At 33.5% G+C, this 10,000-nt stretch overlaps 1 protein-coding gene across 2 annotated transcripts in view; it reads right to left on the minus strand.

Annotated features, from left to right (window-relative positions):
• The window catches only part of LOC118764827, a 1,200,000-nt gene that overhangs the window by 891,591 nt on the left and 298,409 nt on the right, over positions 1–10,000 (minus strand). The gene's annotated exons all lie outside the window — the stretch shown is intronic.

Here is a 10,000-nt window from a genome sequence, read left to right on the forward strand (position 1 = left end):
TAGGGACAAATGCTTTCTTACTGCTGAAACGTTTTCTGTTAATCTTTCTGGCTACGTGGAAAATTGAAGCAACTTAATCTTTCTCTAAGAAGAATATGAGTGCCCTGCACGTTATCTTTGTCATTTCTTCTGGATTATACAATAACCGCAACGAAATCTTGCACTACCTACACCGAGAATTTACCCATCCTAGATTCATAATTAACGGAATAGTAAAGGAAATTTAATTACATTATCAGGATTATCCACGAATGAAAAAAAAAATTAGTTGCAATACTAGGGTGGATAACGAGAATGAAACTGTAGGTACTGATTTTGCTACACATAGCATAACAAAATGATGAATTTTCATACTGAAAAGAAAAATATAGATAGGAAAATCACGTCTTTCTAGGTAAAAACATGTAGAATATATTCTTTCTAGTCTCTACACAAATGATCTTCCCAACTTACTATGAATACTAGTTATTTAATGAATATACTGTTAAGCTATCGTACTCTACCGTTTAATCCTAGCTCATAGCATTTCAGTTACTAATAAACATTGTTTTCTTAAAATTAAACATGCAATCAAGACCAAATGAATATTAATAGTGCATATCCTCAGAGCAATTCGCCCTTGACTTGTCTTAAGTCCATCCTACGTGAATTCGCTCTAAACATAATTAATGTTAGCCACACTTATAAATCACTCTTTAAGTATCGAAACAATAGTTTCTCGTGCAAACACCTTTGGAGGGGATGAACACTATATCCGCACCTATGAATATAATTCGAATAATGATCACATAACTGCTAATACAAAAGGAATAACTACTACTATAAAAATTACAACGTGAAACTCTAGGAAATAAAATGTTTACCTACTACACAGAAAGTGTCTGGTCAAAAACATACTGCATCACCAGTTTTAAATTAATAAGTATCAATAAATAATGGAATATGTAGGAAAGTAGGTTTTGTTCCGATATCCCAAGTTGTACTGAGCGCTGTGATTGGTCGCTGGCTTATGCTTCTGCGGCCTAAGCAGGATCTTTGACTGATCGCCGACCAGTTTTCTCACACAAGGATTCGTGATAAGTTTAACACGGCCCACAATTGAGTGTACCGAGTGGTGCTGGTGATAAGTGTATCAGTTATGAACGAGGATGGATGTACATAGATGAAGTTCAGTTACATGTGCATGAACGAAAGAATACATTAGCTTTACAGCAATTGTTTTGTAGACGATTTTATACACATATCTAAAAATCTAGAATTGCTGTATTCCACTTGAGTTAGCGGCGTACCAGAGGCAATACAAAAATTTAACATTGAGTATAGGTTGGAGTAGAGTATTCAAAAATTTGCAACTCTGTAAGCAGGTGAATGGAGGGCAAGCTAAGACGCTAATATGCTACCAGAAGCCAATGGAAATTTTACATAGTAACACACCTAAAATAAACGAAATGAGGTGGTCATCAATTCCAATCATAAGAATAATCATACTTTTAAGCTATATAAAATTTAAGGAAAATTATATTCAGAACTAAATTTACAATCGGATTCCAGGCGGGAAACATACATTGCTCTCAACTCTGTACCATTATATCCGTTCGCGAATCATTTATCTTCTTTCGGCAATTAGACTGTAGCCATGCTGGGGCAGCGCTATGAAAGATTTTTAGTTGAATGAATCAACACTTGTGTAAGCTTCTCATCACACAATCACGCCTCCACTTATATCTTTTATCGTGTAACTTTTACTTGTTTCAGTCATTGACTGCCACCATCCCGGGATACCATTTTTAGGGGTTTTAGTTGAACATATCGGTCATGGGCGTAACTTTTTTAAACCTAGTACTTATTCTATCGTGTCCTTTCCCGAACTGATAAGTTACGGTGATGTAAACACACTAATACAGGTTTACAAGACAAACACATAGATATATACATTTATATGTATGACGGATTACTTTTAGTTTCCGTCTACCAAATTTACTCACAAAGCTTTGGTCGGCCAAAAGCTATAGTAGAAGACACTCGACCTAAGTGCCACGCACTGATACTGAACCCGACACCATGTGATTGGATAGTAAGCTTCTAACCAGACAGACATGCCTGAACTTGTATGTTTATTTCTTTTATTTTATTTTCCTCACTAATTGGATTGAAACCATACCGAGGCACCGCTTTGAAGATGTATCAGTAAGTCCATAGAACTGATGCTTATTTTTTAAGTGTGGCACGTCTCTTTGCCGAACTGCTGTTGTAGCTGAACGTAAGTAAACAAACACCGGTTGTCAAGTGGTGGTGGATTGCAAATTCAAGCATGGAGAAGCCAACGGACAAACACTCATATATATGTGTATATGTATACATATATATATATATACAATGGACTGGCTTCTATTCTGTTTCCATCTACCAAATTCACTCACACAACATTGGTCCTTATGGCGCTAAAATAGATGTTATTTGACCAAGGTGCCATGCGGTGGGACTGAACACAAAACTAACTCGATGTGAAGTAATCTTCTTGACAAAACAGCCATGTCTGTTCTAGTTAGTATCTTTTTATTGTAATTCTATTTTTATTTTTATTTATATTATATATCGTACAATAATTCTAAAGTTTGGCAGTTTTAATTAAATATCAATGCAGCCTATTATATACAGTTATAATTAGCTCTGTAAGTTGATCTATGTGAATTCGATTATCTCTGAATTGTGCATATACATCAAAGTCTATATTCTTTTCTACTATAGGCAAAAGGCCCGACATTTTGGGGGAGGGGGCCAGTCGATTACATCGACCCCAATGTGCAACTGGTACTTAATTTCTCGACCCCGAAAGGATGAAAGGCAAAGTCTAAATCGGTGGAATTTTAACTCAGAAAGTAATGACAGATGAATCGAAGTCTATATTCTATTACCCATATATGTTCCTGTATTTAGATATAGCTGTGTGGTTGTAGAAAAGTCTATTATATATCTATATATATATAATTGTGTATGTGCATGTTTGTATGTGTGTCTGTATGTCTGTGTGTGTCTCTATGTGTCCTGTGATGGAATCTCCAGTCGATGATGACGTATAAGTGTTCAGTTCTTCGTGAATAACCTACACAAATTCTTTGCTTTTGGTGACCAAATGTATATGCTCTACATTATTAGCTTATTCCCTCCATCAAATCGACGTTATCGGAAAAGATGCACGGTGTACCATACATTAGGTGGTGAAGTGATCCCAGAGCAATGTCAGATGAAGTATTTTGCTTCAGAACACAATGCACCACCCAGTCCAGGAATTGATAGCATGAGCTCAAGATCGTGAGTGTAACACCCTAAGTACAAGGTCATGCGCGCGCGCGACACGAACATATATATATATATATATATATATATATAAGAGAGAGAGAGAGAGAGAATATATATATTTATATATATATATACAGAGGGAGAGAGATATACATACACAGATGTATATGCGTATACTTCTATGTATATAGGTATGTGTGTATATGGATATACATAATAATGTGTGTAGATGTCAGTATATATATTGTAAGTGGATATGTATGTATATATATTTATATATATATATACATATTAATATGAATATATATATGAATGTATGTATGTGTATATATATATATATATATATATATATATATATATATTTGTATGTTAGAATGTATGTATATGCGTGTGAGAACAAATAGACAGACAGACAGACAGACAGATAGACAGATGAGCAGAAAAATAAATAGATAGATGGTATGGGAGGGATAGGATATGGCAGGATAGGATAGGATATGGTAGGATGGGATACGATAAGCCAGGATAGGAGCTGCGTGAAGAGCCTCACATACAATAATCACTAAATAGTGAATTGGGGAATAGCTTATATGCGCAAGCTGTGAACAGTAATCTAAAAATGGAGAATGCATAATAGTTTTGCGTTTTTAATTTTCTAGCGGGATAGCACTGATGGTTATATTTTTTAATTCGTGCCAATATTACCCGATTTCGGGAAGAACGAAACTGATGCTTACAACAATAACAGTGAAAACGATTTCGCTCTCATACGATCACTTAATTGATCTCAAAATGTGTTTTATGGCATAATAATAAACAGAGCTTCTCACTCACTCTACCGCTATTAGATGGGAGATAATTATTTTTTCATAATATCTAGCGAGTTTAGAAATTTGAATTTGAAATTAATGAATAAAGAAAAAGTTGAATTGAATACACATATTTAATGGTTTGTTTACTTCTTACGAATTTTTGAAATTTGTCAATAGTAATCATATATGTATATATATATATTTATATATATATATATATCACTATTTCATTCCTTTTAGAAGTCATCAGTATGTTTTAACCTGAGATTTATATATATATCCCGCATTTTATGGAATGAGATATATGTCATGAATCGAAAATAATTAGAGTCTGGCAGTTTCATTTTTATAGCGTTAAGTAATCTAGCAGTCAAGAGAAATGAGAAAGTTTTTTGATGTTAGACAGGCATGCTGATAAATGGTTTTTTGAGACATCTCAACCGCTAACTATGAATGCTGAATCGTTCGACGTGTAGAAAACAACCAAATCTCATTAAATTACATGGTTGTTTTTTTACAGAGAAGACAGATATTGTGCTTTTATATATATCTCTAAATAAACGGAATAGTCCCTGATGAAATACCTTTATCAAAATATTGCTGGATGATCATTCATTTGGGGGTGCGAAACAACTTCATCAACTACAATTATACATCAGCTATATCCGCATGTACATGGATACACTGAGGCCCCGTCATCTGCACAATAAACGTTTTATTATGCTATATAGCTTTATAGACAGACATCAGTGACTAAAGAAAACTTTTATTGAATATTGTGTACACACATGAGAAATTACATTATATATAGCATCAGATATCAAATAGCTATATGTACTGATCGATTATTCGTAAGGCACGTGACATTTATGATTGTGTATTTAGATTTAATGACTTCAGACATAGACGAAATGTGGATTGCGACGATGATATATCGTTTGCTAATGTAAGTGACTGCATCATCTGGAAATTGCGTATGACTTCCATTGACACAATATTTCGACATTTGTCAACATGACCTTTATGATTCTCGCTAAGGATGCAGAACTTGCATCTATTTTACAGAGATATGATAAATTAAACAAGTGGTAAAACTATATATATATATATATATATATATATATATATATATATATATATATATATATATATATATATATATATATATATATATATATATATATATATCTATATGTATATATATATATATAATAAAGAATGGAGTTGAACGACGAATTAACAAAATTCCTTTATTTTATTTTCGACATATGTTTCGAAGGCTGCATATTGAAACATATGTCGAAAATAGAATAAAGGAATTTTGTTAATTCGTCGTTCAACTCCATTCTTTCATTTATTTATATTTAAAAAAAACACACACATTTCCACACGATAGCACATGATCTCTGCCCTAGGCATGTAGCTTCAACCGTGTTTTTCTGACGTGAATTTGCTACCCAGGTATCGGTTAACCGAATTATCCATAATAAGATAATTCATTCAACTACTCAATATATATATATATATATACACACACATACATACATACAAACATACATACATACATACATACATACATACATACATACATACATACATGCATACATACATATTTTTCTCTCCTTTTTTTCTTTCCTTGTTTTTTTTGTGTCCCTTTCTGTAGAAGAGCGTCGGCTCGAAACGTAAAAGACTTTTTTCTATTCCTGAGCGTTATACTAATACATCTGTTTGTTTTGTACACTACTTGTCTTCGTCTTTTGTTTTTTCGTAAACTCTCCCTATACATACATACATACATACATACATACATACATACATACATACATACATACATACATGCATACATACATATGGATACACGCATACACACACGCTCATGTAAATTAATGAGTTGCATATTCGCAGTTAATATGTCGTGGTAGATAAACGCGGTGAGCTGACGGAATCATTACCACATCGGACATAATGCTCAGGGTCATCTCTTCTAATTTTCTATTCCTGAGCGTTATACTAATACATCTGTTTGTTTTGTACACTACTTGTCTTCGTCTTTTGTTTTTTCGTAAACTCTCCCTATACATACATACATACATACATACATACATACATACATACATACATATGGATACACGCATACACACACACTCATGTAAATTAATGAGTTGCATATTCGCAGTTAATATGTCGTGGTAGATAAACGCGGTGAGCTGACGGAATCATTACCACATCGGACATAATGCTCAGGGTCATCTCTTCTAATTATGAGTTGTGAGTTCAAATGTCACCGGGGTTTACTTTCCCTTTCATTCGTTTCGAGTTCGATAAGATAAGTACCAGTTGATCACTGGTGTTGGTGTAATCGACTTATAACCTCTCCCGAAATTGCTGGTCTTATGCCAAAATTTGAAACCAATATGTTCCGGCAGATTAGAAAGTGGATATGCTAAACGCAATTGTGTTTCAACATAGGCGAACAGCTTCTCCTTTCAGACACTTGTGTGCTCACAATACACTTGATTCATTTGAGCAAGGGGCCTTTGGGACATCTGGTGTTTCGGCATCGTTCCACCTCGTCAGTCAAAGTCATCCAAGTCAAATTAATTGGAGAATCTTTTGTGGTTCTTGTTTTATAATTTCAACGAATATAACTGTTTGCTGATCTGTACTGATAACTACCAATCGAAAATAAATATTTACACGCATGGTAAACAATAAGAACGAAAAAAATGACATGTATATTCAGGCTTAATTCCTTCCAGTATATTTGAATAATAATATGTCAATCGCTGTTTTGCCTCGTCAAACGAGAAATTTTGATGTTCACCGTATACATGACGATATATTATATAACAACAATAACAGCAACAACAACAAAATAGATTAAGCATTGCCCTTTCACACAACCATTTATGTGAATTCTAATTATTACTTATGTCTGGCAATATCCTGTTCTTCAAATGAGCTGGGGAATTCACCTTGATAGCAATATGAGCCAAACAGATATCACCGTTCCCATCAGTTGGTACTTTCCCATTTCCTAATTGGAGGAAGCAGGTTGAAAACTGTTTTGCACATTGGTCCCCATGATAAAGTAGCATTGGCACAGCACTTCTGCTGAACCTGAATCTTTGCTTATCTTACAACTTAGACTGTCACTTGCGACCAGGTTTAACAGTAATTTAAAAGCAGAATGAGCTGTTCGACCCCCTGTAAGAATGGTGGCAGCAAAGCCAGTCATCGGTACAGAAACTGCATTTTTTTTTGTTATTGCCTTACTTTGAAGATAAGTAGAGTTACAAATTTTTTTACGTGTGTCGCCAGGAGCATTAAGAAGGAAATTTCTTTCCGAGCTGAGATACCGTCGTAATCACCAATAGACTCATCCAACTCTTTCCAAATCCTCGACAATGTCCTCAGATTGACACTCAAACACTCTGAAATGTTCATTTTGGAGCTTCCGGCGCGAAGGCCAAGCAGTACATCATGTCGTTTCCAAATATCCGGCAGAGTGAATTGCATCATGGTGCTGTTTTTCTCGCAGACGGTGCCCATCTGACCGTACTATACTGTGTAGTCGACAAAATCAAAAACGAACAATGCGCAAGCGCAAAATTAAAAATATGAATTGGCAACAAATTAGCAATCGCAGCCTGCATATATATATATATATATATATATATATATATACGCGCGCAATAGGTATGTGTGTGTGTGTGTGTGTGTGTGTGTCTGTGTCTGTGTGTGTGTCCTTGTGTGTATACAGCTGATGTAGAACTAATAGTATTTAAGCATTTTACTATGACTGACAGCGACCTTTTAATCAAGTTTGCTTTCGGTGAGAAGCGAAACCCTATTCTGACTCAACTCACGAAGAACTTACCGCCTGACCAAGTTGATCACCATAAATAGAACAAATTATGAAAGAGAAATAAAGCTTCAAAAGCGCTCAAAATAAACATCAGAAAAACTAATTATAATCATGTGCAACAGCCTATCCAGCCCTGCCTGTCATCATCAACAACGCTAATGATATCAATAATACCAAAAGTAACAATAAAAGCTAAACAACCAACAAGTTTAACATGAAAGCCATGTCTAAAGTAGTTATGAAATAAGAGGCAGCACCAATAATTAAAGTATAATAATCATTATTTTCCGAAAAGAGACGAATTTTTCAGATCTCTTTCTTCTAAAGCAGCTGAAAGTAGTGGGTGATGGAGTAAAGATAGGAAGTGAAAATAATGACTGGCGCTGAGCCATCTGTTTTGTGCGGTCGGTGAGGTTTGAAAATAATTATTTCAGCTCCTGGTGAAAAAAAAAAAAAATACTGAGTAACTATAATAGTGAGATGGCTTTTATTATAACTTGATACAGATTAGTAACTCACCTTAGTTAATTCAGTATAATGAAAACAGAGAGTATTATCAAAGAGTGATGAACATATTCGTACAGCCACTTGACAGTTGCATACATAATGATATTATTTAATATTTAAAAAATCCCACACCCCGTCATTTACATTCCAAGCCGCCTGCGCAGTATCATACTGAAATATATCAGTATTAACAAAGCATTTCTGATATGAAGAGACTGAACACAAAAGAGAGGGTGGCTTCCAATATATGCGTATATATTTATGTGTATGTGTATATATATATATATATATATATATATATATATATATATATATATAAGCATGCATACATAAATGTTCACTCACACAGAGTTGTTAGAACTTCAGGTAATTTCCTTTCCAGTAATATGTGTAGCTCTTTGTGCTCTCTACATCGAAATCAACTTTGCATTTTTTTACTAACTCCGGGTTTGATAAATTATGTACTTGTATTAACTTTCCTCTTGTCTACCTTTCACTCAGTTTGTCTGTATTTCTACTTCTGGAATAATCGGTTATATATATATATATATATATATATATATATATATGTATGTATATATATATGTATGTATGTATATATATGTATATATGTATGTATATATGTATATATATGTATATATATATATATATATATATATATATATATATATGTATATATATATATATATTATATATATGTATATATATATATATATATATATATATATATATATATATATATGTATATATATATATATATATATATATATATGTATATATATATATATATATATATATATGTATATATATATGTATATATATATATATATGTATGTATGTATACATGTATATATGTATGTATGTATGTATGTATGTATGTATGTATGTATGTATGTATGTATGCTATACTAGTCTATATAGTACTATATTATAAATATATATGTACAAGAATTTTTAAGGAAGCAAATTTGACAGGATCTTTCGCATGCTGGACAAAATGCTTTGCGACATTTCTTTCAGTTCTTTACATTCTGAAATCAAGCCCACCGGGGTCAACTTCGCCTTTAATCCCTGTGGGGTCGATGAAATAAAGTAGAAGTCAAATACTGGGTGCAATGCTCAACGAACTTTTCGCCACAAATATGCTGGTCTTAAAAACTACAACAGCGTACCGTTCAAGTGACCACGATCACCATATTCCTTTGAAATTGGGATATGAATTCCTCCGATCTTATCCCAGTTATTTAGTGTATTTTCTTGTTATTACAAGAAAGAAGAATTTGCAACGGATGGGATTTGTCGGTCCTTTGATATTTTTATTATCTATATTCGCCCTGTAATTCCTCGATGGCTCACAGAGATGTTTATCGGCGAGTAGAGTACAGTTATTTGCATGATGTATTTTATACTGTAGCATCAGTCCAAAGTCTTGAAGTGGACAGAGTATGCTAGGTTATTTGGTCCCTTTATATTTGGAGGGGTAGATAAGGTTGTTTACGTCTGTATATGTGTA

The sequence above is a fragment of the Octopus sinensis genome, linkage group LG9, assembly GCF_006345805.1.
Source record: "Octopus sinensis linkage group LG9, ASM634580v1, whole genome shotgun sequence".
NCBI classification, from domain to species: domain Eukaryota; kingdom Metazoa; phylum Mollusca; class Cephalopoda; order Octopoda; family Octopodidae; genus Octopus; species Octopus sinensis.